Genomic DNA, 17,871 nt, shown 5'->3' on the forward strand with positions numbered 1-17,871 from the left:
AAAGCTCATACCAAGAACTAACTTAGTTGGTCTTTAAGGTGCTACTGGAAGGAATTTTTTTATTTTGACTATGGCAGACCAACACGGCTACCTATCTGTAACTGTTTATAAAGTTGTGTTTGAATGTGGGCAGCTTTGATGTAAGAAGCAATTCTGTTTGCTATAAAAGGCAAGCAAGCAAGCTAGCAAATAGAAGTAAAAGATAAGGAGACACAAATCTGCTCCTCCTCCTTCTTCTCCTTGATGGGTCATGGGATAAAATGGTAGAGAACCCTGATCTGTGTTTTTCTGAAGCATAACCCAGTGATGGAGATGCTCCAGCTCACAGCCCTAATTAGACCTGAGAAAATTGCTGATTTGTCTTGTGTGCCCATTTCCCTCAAGTCATGTCCACTTGGCCTAACCTGATGTCACAAACGTACAAATTCAGTTGTGAGGCTGCTACCACTTTGAAATCAGCTGCAAGTAGATTGTACTAAAACTGCTTGCAAATGGGCTTCAGAGGTGCAGCGGAATGCAGTTAATTTTTTCAAAGGGGAACAGTTAGCTCCAGAGGTGGCAGCTCGTGAGGGCAATTGTGGTTGGTGGGGGGTGAAACGTGTGTGACATCATTAAGTCCTGATGTTGTGCTATTGAGCACTGTGCCTCCTAAGCCAAGCCAAAGCTTCTTGGGCTTTGGGAACAAGGTGTCAGGTCTCCGACAGGATGCTGCAACCTTCCTGCCACCTTCCCAAAGCTGGGCAGGGTTTGGGAAGGTGGCTGGAGAGCTCTTGGACTTGTCGGAGCATTGCTCCTCCCTCCCTAAGCCAGGCAGAAGCTTCTTGGGCTTTGGGAAGGAGGTGCCAGGGGAACATTTGGGGAGACTAACCTAGTCTCCCATGTCCACTGACCACACGCTACTGCAGAGGTGGTGTCCCATCACCGGATGGGCATGAGAGACGTCGCTGCTGAAATCCATTTGCAAGTAGTTGCTTGCCAAAGGACTTCAAAGGCAAGCCCTTTTCAAGTTGTCACCTGGCATAATGAAACCAAGATAGAGCTATCCCGCAGGAGGTGGTTCAAGGAAGAATCTGGGCTGCTGGCTATATGCAGTTCCGGATTCCTGGTGTAAACTTCTGTAGGAGGAAAAGAACAGGCATATAGATTTCCTTAGCACCTAGAATCCTAATGGTGCAGTATCCCAGGACTTTAGGAAGCACACACAGGTGTTCCCACTGCAGGCATCCATGTCAATGACAAGAAATCAAGAGGCATTATTAGAGTTCAAGGACATATTCTTTGCGTGCTGAGGTCCCCAAAACCCCTACCCCAATAACTCACACATCACACATAATTTTTGTTTAAGGTTTTTGGCATAATTTTGGCCACAACTTTATTATCATACAAATTGTGAGTGGTTGCTTAGGCATTGGTTATGACTAGCTGTCCCCCCCGCCTTGGGGGACAGCACTGACTCCCCAGTCAGTGTGGAGGAACAAGATCAGGGTCAGCTGGAGCTGCGACACAGACCCTCAGCTACTCCCCGCATGCTCCTTGAAGCTTACGCGGCCCGCACCCTGCCGTCAGGGTTTGGACGAAGGGGATGGTAAGCTTCAGAATTCCTTTAACGGAATACCCGTCAGCAGCAGCATTGGAGGGGCAGGCACAGCCAATCCATACCCCTCCACCAAACAATTTTAACCAATGCCTAACCGCCAACCTTACAAGTTGTGACGATTTGCTAAGCAGTAGGCAAAACCCAAAAGGCACGCACTAATCAGCCAATTGGAAAAATTCCTACTGGGCCCCCGCACCAATGCGGACGACCCCATGACAGGCAGAGCAAGGTCAAAGCGCAAGCCCAAACAAGGGAGGGCGGGCGGGAGATCCGGTGTCCATAGCGAAAGAGAAAGGGAAAGCTGTGGACCTTGCTTAAATAACCACTGATCCCACCCCTAAATTGGCAACATCAAATTTACCCCAGTAACACCATCCTCCAATCTGCTCCAGGCCCCTTGAATCTAATACTGCCTGGCAACCAAGTGGAGTTTTGTTCGGCCCCATCCGCAACACGTGCTCTCCTTTTAATGAGAACACGCTTTGTCTGGAAAAAGCACCCCAGGAGGATGTGAAGCAGGGCTAGTACAGGCTGTGTCTGGGGAGGGGCTGCAGTTTGGGGGCAGTGCCAGGGGTCAGGCAGAGAGGCTTGGGGGCCTGCATTCAGCCCCCAGGCTTAACGTATCTCATTCCTGCTACATAAATAGAGAATAGGGGAAGTTGCATTCTAGTTTCTTTTCTTTCTTTTTTTACCTTCAAAAAATCTTTCCTTTTGGAAATTAAATTCTCTAGAGATAAGTAGATTATAATAGACCCAGGTTCTTTGCCCTGTACAACAGCCTGCCAGCGGGACTGCATAAAAAAAACACCTCCCACCTTCAGAGCTTAAGAATAACATGCCGTTTCTCTCTTTTAGTTAATGAGATTAAGAAACTCATCAGCGCTTATCTTCAGCATGCAGTTTCGAAAACATTTGGTACACCATAATTTAGGTATATTCAGTAGCCCAGCCCTGATTCAGGTGTCCTTAATTTCGCTCTCTGAAGGGGGTGCGGACTACGAGCACCAGTCCCGCCTACTCTCTTCCCACATCGACTAGGAAGAGGGATTGTATTCAGGACAGATAAAAGAGGTCATCAAAAGAGGATTAGGGAAATTTATGGAGGAGAGATCCACTAGCCATGATGGCTATGCTCTGACTCCACAACTGGAGACAGAAGTTTCTCAATACCAGTTGCTGGAAACTGCAGGAAGGGATAGTACTCAATAGCATTGGGATGAGGGATGGCTCAGCAGTAGAGCACGAAACTCTTAGGGTCATGAGTTTGAGCCCCACATTGGGCAAAAGATCCCTGCATTGCAAAGGGTTGTACTAGATTATCCTGATGGTCCTGCCCAACTCTATGATTCTATGAATACTGCTTATGAGTTTCCAACAGGCATCTGGTTGGCCACCATGAGAACAGGAAGCTGGACTAGAAGGACCATTGGCCTGATCTAGAAGACTCTTCCTGTGTTGTTATGTAAGAAGGTTTGGCTGAATACATTTAAAGTCCTTTTTGTGTTCAGGAATTTATCAAATTGGGTCCTCCCTTAAAGAGGGCACGTATTGCAGTACGACCTGGACAACCCACACCCTGTGTTGTGGGTGGGTACGTTTGGACAGCCACAACACCCGATTGGTAGGTCCCTTGAAGCTGGGTACAATCTGGCCAATGGGATGCAGTCTAAACGGTTCAAGGGACCTATTTATGCCCATGCACGTGACCCAGAGCTTCTACTTTTGGCGCGTGCATTCAGAACAACCACCCACCTCTCCCTACTTTTAGGGCTTGTTGCGCTTGATCTTTCTATGCGGTCGTGTGTCGTCTGTCGTTGGGACAGGGGCACGGCAGGAATTTTCCCCACTTGGCTGATTGGCTGTTGCCATTTGGGTTTTGCCTGCCGTGTAGCTAATCGTCACAACTTGTAAGGTTGCAGATAGGCTCTGGTTCAGGTGATAGGGATGGGAGAACGCCCTTGCCATCCCTATGTGAAGGGTATTCCATTAAAGGAATCCAGGAACTTGATGGTTTGGTCAACCCCTGTGAGGGGGTTGTGCCCGTGCCTGAGTCCAGGGGGACATTTGGGTGGCAGAGATAGCCCGTGCCTGGCTTTCCACTTACCCAGGTGTTCACCCTTGGCTGACCTATGCTGGAACCCTGGGTCAGCACTACCTGCATGGCAGGGAGCTAGTCAAACCAGAGCCTATGCAACCAGTCACTTTCTGTAATCAATGAAGTTGTGGCCTAAATTCTGCCAAAAACCAAACCAAAATTTTGAGTCAAGTGTGAATTTATCTAGGGGGGAGGTTTCTGGGTCTGAACAAGCAAATACGCTTAAATACAACCCCCCTTCAGATCTTACTGCTCAGTATGGGAAAGCTCTAAAACAGAATTTAAGAACACCTCAGCTGAGCTACTCTGTTTCTAATGTGCAGCAGTGGCGGTGGGGCAATTGTTACTTGATGTTTGATGTTCCTCCTGCTTACTCAGGAGTAATCCCCAAAGTGGTTAATGGAGTTTGTTTCTAGGTAAGTATTCCTGGGAATGCTGCCCAAATTGGCAATTCAGAAGTGTCATGGTCCTGCTGAAGGAAATGGGATTACCCCTCATAGTAGGTGGCAAGGGTTTACCCACTGTATCGACTACACCACACCGGCTCTCAGAGCAGATGCCTTGCCACTGAGCTATGGCTCTTCCCCGTGGCTACTGGCAGGTGGGGGCGCGGGCAGCAAATGTTAACATTCCCTTGCTCTTAGAGAAGCGATGCCCACCATTTTCCAAGTTGGATGGAGGTGATGCCCTCCAGAAGGAAGCCAACATTATTTCTGTATGGTTGGAAAGAAAAGAGTGATTGGGAACCAGAAGGGCACAGCATTTAAAGCACGACTGTTCATTACACCCATCAGATAATTTGTTCTAAATAGCTTCATTTCTGTGGACTATTCAACTCTGAAACGGCTGATTCTCACATAACATGCCACATTAACTGCAATCAAAAGTTTTTTTCCCTCCTTTTAAATAAGGGGGGGGGAGCATTCTAGAGTGATGGAAAACAAGACTGTGTTGGTGTCCTTTAAGTAAGAACTCCAAGATTTGAACCTTAGATTTGAACTGGCCTAGCTGATACGTTTTTGGACCTTATGCAGGAAGTCTTAGGAGTGAATAGTAGTTCCCAACCCCCAACCCAACCCAACATACACCCCTGTTTTGGAACTCAAGATGCTGGAGCGTATGCTCTATTGTTTTGCCTGTCCTTTTCTTGCCCTTCTTTTCCAAACTAAAAAGGCTCATGTCTTGCAATCTTTCCTCCCAGGGGGGGGGGTTGTTCCATCCCTTCATTCAAATATACCCTCCTTTTTACTCATAGGAGAGTGCAAAGCCACTGACAGTGTTTGTGACCAACAGACAGAACTTCAAGTGTCTTAGCTTGACAATTTATATACTTCTTAATTCTCTGGAAGCCACTGGAGGGCAGAGGGCATTTGCGCTTAGATCCTGATTGCAGCCTTCCCATAGGCATCTGCTTAGGCAATGTGAGGACAGGATGCTGGACTAGAACCATAGAACTGGAAGGGACCGCGAGGATCATTCTCTTGCAACGCAGGAATCTTTTGCCCAACGTGGGGCACGGACTCATATCCCTGAGATTAGGAGTCTCATGCTCTGCCAACTGAGCTGTCACTTCGCCTTACTCGGTGGGACTCTGGCCTTATGCAGCAGGGCTCTATTTACTTATGCTAAATACCACCACCTGCTAAACTACATTGCAATCAAACTAGTAATCAAAGCATTGGCCCACACAGAGGGCTGTGTGTGTTTGTGTGGGGAATCAACCATAGTGCTGATACAAGCATAATATGCAACAATGGTGGCATTTTTTGTTCAATATATGCTGTTATGGAACTGACTGGTAATTAAATTAGAGCTTTGCAGTCTTCAAGCATCATTTTTAATCTTCCAACTTCATTAAATCGACACGAAGCAGCAGAATTGAGGTTCATTTGATTTATAAGCAAATTTGTTGCTTCCTTCAAATTAGAACACCTGTGGCTATTTGCTTGTTTACCATTAACAGAACATCAAGATATAGACATATATTTCCCCTTTAAAAAGGGAAACAATTGACACAAATGCTGGTGTGAAGAAAGCAGAATCTGCGAATAAGCAGTTTGAAGAGCATGTCTGCATTAGCACATGCTACGTATGGTTGCAGGTGGGGATGTGGTTCCTGCAATGCAGGGGGTTGGACTAGATGACCCTTGAGTTCCCTTCCAGTTTTACAGTTCCATGATGGGAAAAGGCTTCATTTTCTCTTTCACCTTCAGCACTGTTTCCATTCTGCTGCAGTTGGTCTTCCACCAGAAGCTATTATTCGTCCTGCTGTGCACCATGGTGAAATTACACCATTTACCTAATCAATTACATAAATTGATTAAGTTATGTTTTCATTATGTTATAATGAAAAGGAAATGCAATGCAGATGTGGGAGTGGGATGCATAGCTGTCATAGTTTCCCCTTTTTTAAGGGAAATTCCCTTATTCCGAATAGGATTCCTCGCAAGAAAAGAGGAAAGTTGACAGCTATGGTGGGGTGTAGTTAATTAAGTAACATTTGCAGACTGAAAGGAATAAGAGCAGCAAATGCCGATTGCATTCACTGGATTGATTTGCATTCCAGAAGAATGAGAAGAATAAGCAAACGCCTGCAATGTTCACTTCTGTTTTCAGAATGCTCTGACACCCATAGCTCTGCAAGTAGGTGCATGGATTTAAGATGGATGGATGTTATTGTTCTGTACTATTTCATAAACAAATGCATCATAGGAGGTGAGGGAAAAATATGAGGGGACAAAACCTGAACTCCTTTGAGGGATGCCAGTATCAACCATCTCAGGTCCTATAACCAGCGGAAGAGGTTGATGATGCCACCACTGTGGGTTGTCCATTTGGCAGTAACCAGTGCCTTCTCCGTGATGGGTCCCCATTTGTGGAATCCACCCCACCCCCAGTGTATCAGTCTCCCTTACTATTAACTATTAGAGATTTTTTTAAAAAAATAATAATTCACGTTTACCCAGACATTTCATGGTTGAAAGTTCCATCCCTGGCCGCCCTGAAAATATTGGTTTGAGAGTGGGTGATTGCTTTCAGGAGTTTTTGATTATTTTAAAGGCTGTTTTTAGAAGTTTTAGTATTGACATGTTTGCTGCTCTGGGCCCGTTTGGAGTAAGGTATATAAATCTAAATAACAAGAACGAGCCAACAAAAAAAGCAAATAATTTATTAGATTCTCTTCCTGTTTAGGAACCTTGTAATTACCCTCAAAAATGTCACCTGAATTCATTGGAAACCAAAGTTAATTCGAAATGGCTGACTAGGGCCTCGGTGATACATGGCTTAATGCAGCAATGGGCACAACTATTTAGCTGCTCAAATGCAACAGGATTTTTCTGAAGTTAGGCTTTTTTGTGTGTGTTTGGAAATGAGATCTGTCATATATTTTGAAAGCTCCCATTGGAAAGTGCTCCTGAAAGCCTTGAATTATTGCTTTTGAGCAAGAGTTCTTATTTATCTTTGCTTTTGCTTCTGTTGGTTTCCATAATGGTAAAGCGTGTTCTCATAGAAGAGAGAGCACGTGTTGCGGATGGGGCCAAACAAAGCCCCCAGTTAGTGACCAGCCCATTGAGGGCAATGGGATGGAGCAGATTGGTTAAAGCTGTTACTGGGGCAAAATTGATGTTGCCAATTTAGGGGTGGGTTTAGTCCCCTTATATAAGCAGGGTCCACAGCTTTCTCTTTCTCTTTTGCTGTGGACATCGGATCTTTTACACCGGAGTGAAACAGCGAGAGAAATCTTGGTCGTATTGATCTTAGCTTTACCTTTCTTTCCTTCCTAATTCAATTTATCCCCAAGCGATTGGTTAAGTTAATTTTTTCTGAATTATTATTATTAATTTAATTTTCTTCCCTGTTAATTTATCCTGTCTTCTCCCTGGGGGGGGGGTGATCTCCCGGTCCCGACTGGCTACGGCCCGGTCTCGGCCGAGCCGTTGTCCGGGCCGGGAAGGCTCTGGCCGGCGGGGGCTGGGTCCCTGCTGTATCTGGCCCGGCTATCCCTGGCCATTAGAGCCTGCCTACTGACCCACGGCCTACCGCTCCCGGGGCCTACCGCTGCTGCGGGGCGGCTGCGGTTCGGCTGTTACCCACCCTCCCCCCTTCCCCCTTACTCACGTTTGAGTTCCCCTGGGTCTCGCTGCCGCCGCTGCGGTTGACTGTGGCCCGCGGGGAGGCGCCTTCACGCGTCCGGCGGCGCGGTGATCGGCCCCAGCCCGCTTCGGTGCGGTTGGGGGGGCCTGCGCGGCCTGGGCCGCCTTCCCAGCGTCGGGGCCTAGGGGCTCCCGGAGCTCGCTGCTGCAGCGGCTGCTGCGCGCGGCCCGCCGGGGCGCCTCGATCGCCCGCGCCTGGGCCAGATCCCGCCGGGCCTGCCGCGCTGCGCCGTTGGTCGCGTCCGGCGGCGCGGCGATCGGCCCCGGCCCGCTTCGGCGCGGTTAGGGGGCCTGCGCGGCCTGGCCCGCCTTCCGGGCGTCGGGGCCTAGGGGCTCCCGGAGCTTGCTGCTGCAGCGGCTGCTGCGCGCGGCCCGCCGGGGCGTCTCGATCGCCCGCGCCTGGGCCGGATCCGGCCGGGCCTGCCGCGCCGCGCCGTTGGCCTAGGCCGCCTTCCCGGCATCGGGGCCTAGGGGCTCCCGGGGCTCGCTGCTGCAGCGGCTGCTGCGCGCGGCCCGCCGGGGGTGCCCATCCGGCCAGGCCTGCCGCGCCGCGGGCCGCCTCCGGTGGCGCGGGGGTCTGCTGCGGCCGAGGCTTGGGCGGCCCGGGCCGCCTTTCTCGTTTTGAGGCCCGTGGAGGCCTCTCGGCTCCCGAACGGGGGAGCAGTTTTTCCACCTTTCCCCCTCCTCTCTCGCCCCTCCCGTCCCTGCGGGCCCTCTAGGGGTGCCGGCGGGGGGCCGTGAGAGCTGCGGAGCCCTTACCTGCGCCGCTGGGCCTCCTCATCGGCGCTTGGGGGGCTCCTGCTGAATCGATCCCTGGTTCCTGGCCCAGCCTCACTTGTGATCCCCCATTTGCGGGGGGCAATTTTGGCGGGAGCGCCATCTTGCCCCGTTTCACTAATAGAGGCCCCTGCTGGCCGGATCTGGTAACTGCAGGGCCTGCTCGTGTTAGCTGCGCACCGCAGTGGCCTCTAGTGGCCAATCTGGTATTGCAGGGGTTGTTGAATTTTACCTGTTCAGGTTTGCCTGTTAATCCCTGTTGCTTATACCACTGACTAAGCCTCCGAATACGCTTGGGGCGTTGGGGTTATTCTCCTGCCTGCTGGTTGTTTATTCTTTTATTAAAATTCGTTAATTTGTATTGTATTATTTTATTGTATTATTATTTAATTCTATTTAATTTTGACTTAATTTCATTTGTTTTATTTCCTCTTATTTGATTTTCTGTCCAAAGCCAGTAGCAGGCATGGCTCCAAAAAAGGCGACAAGGAAGTCGGCCCCTCCCCTCTCTGCTAAGCGGCCCATAAAAGGCCCATCTCAGGCTCTGCGTTCTCCTCAACCTGGCCAGTCTTTACAACGAGTCCAATCCAGGGTCTCTAGTTTGGCTGGTGACCCGGTGTCTCTGGCAAGGATGGAGGCGGAGCTGGATGGCCTGATGCATCGCCACTCGACCCCGTCAACTTCTTCTGCTATGCTGGCTCCCCCTGTGGATGCTCCGCTTCCACCGTCTTCATCCAGTGAAGAAGAGGAAGAGCCAGTGCCAGCCAGTGGCTACTTGCCTGACGTGCCACAGGCTCAGTCCTCGGTGCCGCCTGTGTCGCAGGTGGCCGTGCCACGGGGTCGGGTCTCTGCCCGGGCGGGGGCTAGGAGAAGGGCACCTGCACGGGGCCTTGTTGTGCGGGGTTGGCCTGCGCAGCCCGCAGTTGCAGGCAGAGCGATTCCTGGTCATTCACAGGTTGTGTCTTTTCAGTCACTTCCAGCCACTTCGCAGCAGGGTGACGCATCAGAATCGTCGGTCGAGGATAGCCTCCCTCTCCCTCCGAAGACGTCCTCAGGTGGTCATCGCCGCCATAAGAGAAGTTCAAGGAGGCGTGCCAAGAAGAGGCGTAGGGACACCTCGTCCTCTTCATCAGGTGAGTCATCCCAGAGTTCGAGTAGCGATGAGGAAGCGCACCTTAAGTTATACTGGGGTTTTGGGGAAGCCTCGGGGCTTCCAAAATGGGTTTGGGAGCGGAGGGCGAACTCCCATAGGGCCAGATATGGGGCAGTGTTAGACTGCCTTGAAGGGGTCCTGGTGCCGGATGTAAAAGTCTCTACCAACTCGGCCAGGGACATTATTCCGGGGGCTCACCTGTCCGCCAAATTACGCTCAAGGATCTTGGACGGCCGCTACGTTGATATCTTTAGCTTAGCTCCCCCGTTGGAAGGTCAGGAGCCTCTGGATAAGGGCCTGCCTGCTCCAAAGAAGCGGTCAATCATAGCTAAGGCCGACAGGACCTTCGAGCGTTGGCTAGATAGTTTTCAGGTTTTTGCTGGAGTTGTGGCCGCAGCCTACCCCAGGAGATCATTGCATCTTTGGGTGTATCTGTCCATTGTCCGTTCCGCCTTCACAATGGCTGGAGAAACTGCTGCGCTAGCTTACGACCAGAATTTTAGGCGTAGGGCGGCTAAGATCCCTACGGCCCGCTGGGATCGGAAGGACTTGGATGTCTGGACCACTTATGTGGCCCCCCGAATAGAGAAGAAGGCCCCTGACTCCCAGAAGTTTAAGGCTGCCCCTACCAGGTTGGGAAAAAAGTTTTTTTGCTGGGATTTCAATAAGGGTGCTTGCACACGGCAGTCTTGTAAATACGCACATGCGTGTGATAAGTGTTCAGGGAACCATTCCGGGTCCGCGTGCCAGACTGGCCGCCGCCCCTTTCGAAAAGGGGGGGGGCTCTCAACAGCCCCCAAAAACCGCAGCCCAAGCCCCTGCCGGGGGAGCAGGGAAGTAGCTTGATTTCCTCTTTAGCTTACACCCCGGTAAGGCTACAGCCGCTGCTTTCTTTGTTGGAGTTGTACCCCGATGCCAAGGCGGCGTCTTATTTGCGCGAAGGTTTTTCTTTAGGTTTTAGAATCCCGGTGGTCTCTACCCCGGTTGCCAGAAACCCAGCCAACCAGAAATCGATTAGGGATATGCCAGAGGTGGCACGAAGAAAAATTGGCAAGGAACTAGCTTTACGTCGCATGGCCGGTCCATTTGCGGTCCCTCCATTTCCCAATTTGCATATTTCACCTTTGGGCATAGTTCCCAAAAAAGCCCCGGGGGAATTTCGCCTAATACATAATCTTTCACATCCCAGAGGCACATCAGTAAATGATGTGATTCCCCCGGAGCTTTGTTCAGTGAGGTATGCTTCTTTGGATCACGCAATCAAGATGATCCGAAAATTTGGGCCAGGCGCCTTACTGGCAAAATGCGACATTGAATCAGCATTTCGGCTGCTTCCTATTCATCCCGATGATTTTTGGTTGCTGGGATTTCAGTTCGAAGGGAGTTTTTACTTCGATAAGGCTATGCCCATGGGCTGCTCAGTTGCCTGTGCGGCCTTTGAGTGTTTTAGTTCGTTTTTGGAATGGGCTTTACGTGAAAAAACCGGTTTAAGCGGTGTCACGCATTATCTTGATGATTTTTTGGTCGCCTCTGCAGGCAATACGGGGGATTGTGTGGTCTTATTGCAAGCCTTCGCTTCCTTAACGAAAGAGCTGGGCGTCCCGTTAGCGGCTGAGAAGACCGAGGGTCCTTCTACCAAGCTGACTTACCTGGGTATCTTGTTAGATACCGTGGCTCAAACATCTAGCCTGCCTCCTGAAAAAATAACCAATTTAAGAATGGTCATCGAAGAGATGATTCCTTTAAAGAAGGTCTCCCTGCGGCAACTTCAGTCTTTGCTGGGCCACCTGAACTTTGCTTGCAGGGTGGTCGCTCCCGGGCGACCTTTCTGTTCACGCTTGGCCAGACTCACCTCGGGCCTGCAGGCCCCGCATCACAGGGTCCGCCTTCCTGCTCAGGTACGGGCTGACCTTGCTATTTGGTTGGAATTCTTGGAGGAATTCAACGGGGTGTCCTTGTGGCAGGACACTTTGAACCTCCACAACGACTTCCAAGTGCATTCGGATGCTGCGGGGTCCTTAGGGTTTGGCTTGTACTGGGATGGCAGGTGGTGCGCTGAGCGCTGGCCTCCTGCATGGAGGGGGCAGGCTATAACCAGGGACTTAACCTTTCTTGAGTTTTTCCCCATTGTAGTGGCAGTGCACTTGTGGGTCGAACAATTTAGGGATCACCGTGTTTGTTTCTGGACTGATAACCAGGCGGTGGTGAATGTACTGGCCAAGCAGTCTTCACGATCCCCTCGGGTATCTGCCCTTCTTCGGGCCTTCGTCTTGCATTGCTTGCGTTTTAACATTGTTTTTTCTGCCCGTTTTGTCCCAGGAATTTCTAACGAAATTGCTGATGCTCTGTCCCGTTTTCAGATGGAGCGTTTCAGGTCCCTGGTGCCAGTGGCTCGAGACCGTCCGGAAATTTTCCCGGATCATCTCTGGAACCTTGGCAGAACTTAGTCTTACAGGGAGTAGCTGCATCTGTGGCACCTTCTACCTTGAGGTCCTATAAAAAGGCCTGGGCGGACTTTTTGTTATTTAGTGGGCAGCCTGCTGGGGAGGTTACCACCCCCCACTCCACCTCTCAGGTGCTCCGGTATCTGGCACATCTATTCCAGATGCGTCGTGCAGCTAGGACCCTACGCCTGCATTCTGCAGCAATTTCCTTTTTTAGTAAAGCATATTTTAATAAAGATCCGTGTAAGAAGTTTGTAGTGCGTAGGGCCCTGGAGGGATGGGGGCGACTCACTCCTTCCAGGCCCGTCTCCAGGCGACCCATTACATTTGAATTGCTGGCGCAGATGCGGTCTAAGCTGCGGAGCATCTGTTGGTCGAAATTTGAGGTTCGGCTATTTTCAGCAGCCTTTTCGTTAACTTTCTTTGGGGCCCTGAGGGTTGGCGAAGTGGTCCTCGAGCCCAAGCAGGGCGGAGGTTCCAGGGGTTTGTTGATGCAGGATGTGAGTGTGTCTTCAAGGGACCTGCAGGTTCACGTCAGGAATTCAAAGACGGATCAACTAGGTAGGGGCGCTGTCATTACACTTCCTGCGACGGGCGAAGGTGGCCCTTGCCCGGTGAAGGACCTTAAGAAGTATTTAGCCCTGCGCCCTGGTGGCGAAGGGCCCCTGTTCATACACGAAAATGGCCGCCCGCTGGTGAGACACCAGTTTGCGGGAGTGTTGCGAAAAGCTGTGGAGGCTTGCGGCCTCCCGGCTTCTGAGTTTGCCCCTCACTCGTTTAGGATTGGGGCGGCTACAACTGCCGCTCACTGGGGTTTGTCAGTTAAGAGGATAAAGGACCTGGGTCGGTGGCGTTCGGATGCATTCAGAACCTACGTGAGGAAATAATGTGTTGTTGTACTTACATATGTGTGTTTTACCCTAGGTCAGGCTGCTATCTGTATTTGGATAGTAGGGCACAGTATTGTGCACTGGGCTGCAGACAGAGCTCGCCAGTCCGGACTGGGTGACGGCCTGGGATTACCGCGCCGCGTTCAGGTGTCCTGGATTTCCAGAAGGGGGATGCTGTGGAGGGAATTGTTACCTCTCATGCGAAGGCGTGTCTTCCAATGTGGCCCTCCTTCAGCGATCGTGGTGCAGCTCGGGGAGAACGATATGGTTTCCTCTTCCTGCTACGAGCTGCGTGCTACCATATTACAGGACCTTGGGGAATTGGCGGCACGGGTGCCGTCAACTAAGCTAATTTGGTCACAGCTGTTGCAACGCCGCATCTGGCGGGGTAGTCCTTGCCCAGTCGCCACGGAACGTGTAAGGAAGCGGATTAATTCCGCAGCAAGCAGGCTGGTGGTGAATCTGGGTGGGGCTGTAATTCCTCACCCTCTGATTTCATTCAAGGCGACTGAGTTTTACAGGGATGATGGGGTTCATCTCTCGCCATTGGGGAATGATGTGTGGCTGGATGATCTAGTGTCCAGGCTGAGGGTGTGGTTTAATTTGTGAGTGGTTGGCGGCGAGCGTAAGGGCTCGAATGGCGGTTAGGCATTGGTTAAAATTGGTTGGTGGAGGGGTATGGATTGGCTGTGCCTGCCCCTCCAATGCTGCTGAGACGGGTATTCCGTTAAAGGAATTCTGAAGCTTACCATCCCCCTCGTCCAAACCCTGACGGCAGGGTGCGGGCCGTGTAAGCTTCAAGGAACATGCGCGGAGCAGTGAGAGTCTGTGACGCAGCTCCATCTGACTCTGACCATGTTTCCTCCGGGACTGGCTAAGGAGTCAGTGCTGTCCCCCAAGGCGGGGGGGGACGTAGTCATAACCAATGCCTAAGCAACCACTCTCAATCTGTATATAAAATAAAGTTGTGGCCAAAATTATGCCAAAAACCAAACAAAAGTTATGTGTGATGTCTGAGTTATTGGGGAAGGGGCTTTGTGGGACTTCAGCACGCAAAGCGTGTTCTCATAGAAGAGAGAGCACGTGTTGCGGATGGGGCCAAACAAAGCCCCCAGTTAGTGACCAGCCCATTGAGGGCAATGGGATGGAGCAGATTGGTTAAAGCTGTTACTGGGGCAAAATTGATGTTGCCAATTTAGGGGTGGGTTTAGTCCCCTTATATAAGCAGGGTCCACAGCTTTCTCTTTCTCTTTTGCTGTGGACATCGGATCTCCCGCCCGCCCTCCCTTGTTTGGGCTTGCGCTTTGACCTTGCTTTGCCTGTCATGGGGTCGTTCGCCTTGGTGCGGGGGCCCAGTAGGAATTTGTCCAATTGGCTGATTAGTGCGTGCCTTTTGGGTTTTGCCTACTGCTTAGCAAATCGTCACAACTTGTAAGGTTGGCGGTTAGGCATTGGTTAAAATTGGTTGGTGGAGGGGTATGGATTGGCTGTGCCTGCCCCTCCAATGCTGCTGAGACGGGTATTCCGTTAAAGGAATTCTGAAGCTTACCATCCCCCTCGTCCAAACCCTGACGGCAGGGTGCGGGCCGTGTAAGCTTCAAGGAACATGCGCGGAGCAGTGAGAGTCTGTGACGCAGCTCCATCTGACTCTGACCATGTTTCCTCCGGGACTGGCTAAGGAGTCAGTGCTGTCCCCCAAGGCGGGGGGGGACGTAGTCATAACCAATGCCTAAGCAACCACTCTCAATCTGTATATAAAATAAAGTTGTGGCCAAAATTATGCCAAAAACCAAACAAAAGTTATGTGTGATGTCTGAGTTATTGGGGAAGGGGCTTTGTGGGACTTCAGCACGCAACATTTTTTCATTTTTTCCTGACAGTTCTAGTCCCATCCTGTAAGATTTAATATTTACCTAACCAAGATAAGAATTTATATCTCTCATTAGGAGCATGCATCCCACCAGTAATTTGGGCATAAATACTGGCACAGAAATACAGATGCAGAATAATATCATTTTCTTGTTTAAGCCCAGATATATAGGATCAGCAGATCCACAAAGATGAAGCCCATTATTTAAAAATCACCTTACTGATTTACATAGCTTGGCCTTTAGTTTCTTTCTCCTCCCCCCCACCTTTCCTACCCTTCTTTATTGTCTTGACTGTATTTTTCTGTATATTTATTGACTGCCTGTACTGTGACTTTTGCTCAAGCTGCAATACCCCATCCTTTACTAATAAACAGAGCAATCCTAAAAACAAGAATCTGCCCAGTGTAACCTAGGCCAGCATAATTTAGTCCAGTCTAATTTACTCCAATTCCAAACTCCATTCAGGAGTTTCTGGGAGGTGCTAAAGATGGACAAATCAACAGGTGAGTGTGGGCCCAGGTTTTAAGGATGGGGCCCTAGGTCACATGACAGAGCTTAGCAGGGCTTGGAACAGGTGTAAGTCTCTCCTTCCTCATCCTGCTCCACCCTTAGAAGACCCTTTCGGGGGACTTACAGTAGGGTAAATTACTCCAGACTAAAATATTTTGTCAGGGTCCCAGATGAGTTGGAGCGAGGGTAAGGTAAGGATGTCGGTGGCGCTGTGGTCTAAACCACTGAGCCTCTTGAGCTTGCTGATCAGAAGATTGGCGTTTCAAATCCCCACGATGGGGTGAGCTCCCGTTGATCCGTCCCAGCTCCTGCCAACCTAGCAGTTCGAAAGCATACCAACGCAAGTAGATAAATAGGTACTGCTGTGGTGGGAAGGCAAATGGCATTTCCATGCGCTCTGGTTTCTGTCATGGTGTCCCATTGTGACAGAAGCGGTTTAGTCATGCTGGCCACATGACCCGGAAAGCTGTCTGTGGACAAATGGCCTGAAAGTGAGATGAGCGCCGCAACCCCATAGTCGCCTTTGACTGGACTTAACCATCCAGGGGTCTTTGACCTTTTTTGGGGTGAGTGACTTACACCAGTGTATCTTGGGCTGAGCCCTGAGTCAGATGGCAAAGGCCCCTATCCAGTGAATCCAAACTCTCTTGAATCTTTGGTTTGGATTGTGCTGGAAGCCTAAATGTGTGTAGCTGTAGTAGCTGCATACATTCTGTTTACTCTTGCATCCACTTCCCTTCCCTTCCCCCCCTATCTCACTCACATTGCTCTCTAGCTCTCTCTCCTGATCTCTCTCTAATCAAAACCAAAATATCTAGAGCTGAAGCTCAGGGGCTAACCGGAAGCTGGAGGATGCGTGGAGAAGTGGCTGCAGCTGCTGTACTACAACACGTATCAGCTGCTAGGTGGGGAGACTGAGCAGCCTAAATAAAGTCCCACTGGGACCCTGGTCTCTCTGGGGCTTCCTTCACCCTCACTGACATCCTCTTCAGGCTCTGAAGAGGATCTTTTCACAAGTTACATGGACTATCCAGCTGTCTCCCGAAATTTCCTGGTATGATTCTATTTATTTACTTCCTGGCGCTGCACGTAGACGTGGTCACACACGATTCGATTATGCATAAGCAGGCAGAAATCTGTATAATTGCCTGGTTCGCATGACACAAGACTGCCTAGGCTCCTGGAGGAAGGTCACAACAACTTTGCTTCACCCTAAGCTTAGGACGCAGGTGGCGCTGTGGGTTAAACCACAGAGCCTAGGGCTTGCCGATCAGAAGGTTGGCGGTTCGAATCCCCACGACAGGGTGAGCTCCCGTTGCTCGGTCCCTGCTCCTGCAAACCTAGCAGTTCGAAAGCACGTCAAAGTGCAAGTAGATAAATAGGTACCGCTCTGGCGGGAAGGTAAACGGCATTTCCGTGCACTGCTCTGGTTCGCCAGAAGCAGCTTAGTCATGCCGCCCACATGACCCGGAAGCTGTACGCCGGCTCCCTTGGCCAATAAAACGAGATGAGCGTGCAACCCCAGAGTCGGTCACGACTGGACCTAATGGTCAGGGGTCCCTTTACCTTTAAGCTTAGGGTGGGCTTAGCACATTGTCTGAACCTGATCCCATGTTTAAGTTCTCACCTTGCTAGCAACAAACTGTAGCTGAGTCTGGTTAGCGAGGACACCACCATGAGTCTAGGTTTGGCTGAGATCATAGAATCATAGAATTGTTGAGCTGGAAGGGACCCTGAGGATCATCTAGCCTAACCCCCTGCAATGCAGGATTATGCAGCTGTCCCATATGGGAATCGAACCTGCAACCTTAGCATAATCAACACCACGCTCTAGACCACTGACCTATCCAGATGATATGGGAAGATAGGATATGTCCTTACCCCTGAACAAAAGACCTCTGTATATCAGTACAGTGGTACCTCTAGTTATGAACTTAATTTGTTCCGGAGGTCTGTTCTTAACCTGAAATTGTTCATAACTAAAGGCGTGCTTTTGCTAATGGAGCCTCTTGCTGCTGCTGCGCCTCCGGCACATGATTTCCATTCTCATCCTGGGGCAAAGTTCTCAACTCGAGGTAACTCTTCCAGGTTAGCAGAGTTTGTAACCTGAAGCGTTTGTAACCTGAGGTGTTTGTAACTTGAGGTACTACTGTTATGGTTCGAGGCAGTGGCTATGAAAAAGAGCAGCAATGTTATCCCTTTCAGAGTGAGCATTGCCCTCCCTCCTATTTGGCTTTGGGATGTGATCACATAACCCAATCTGCTCAAATGTCATCACACAGCCTGCGCTGTCCTCAGATAAGGTATTTTCAGGAAGAAGACATTGTTTTCATTCTTAAAAGTAGGGTTAAAGCAGCAGGCTGGAGAAAGAACTAACTGT

This window comes from Podarcis vaucheri (genome assembly GCF_965113315.1).
Source record: "Podarcis vaucheri genome assembly, chromosome: 9".
NCBI classification, from domain to species: domain Eukaryota; kingdom Metazoa; phylum Chordata; class Lepidosauria; order Squamata; family Lacertidae; genus Podarcis; species Podarcis vaucheri.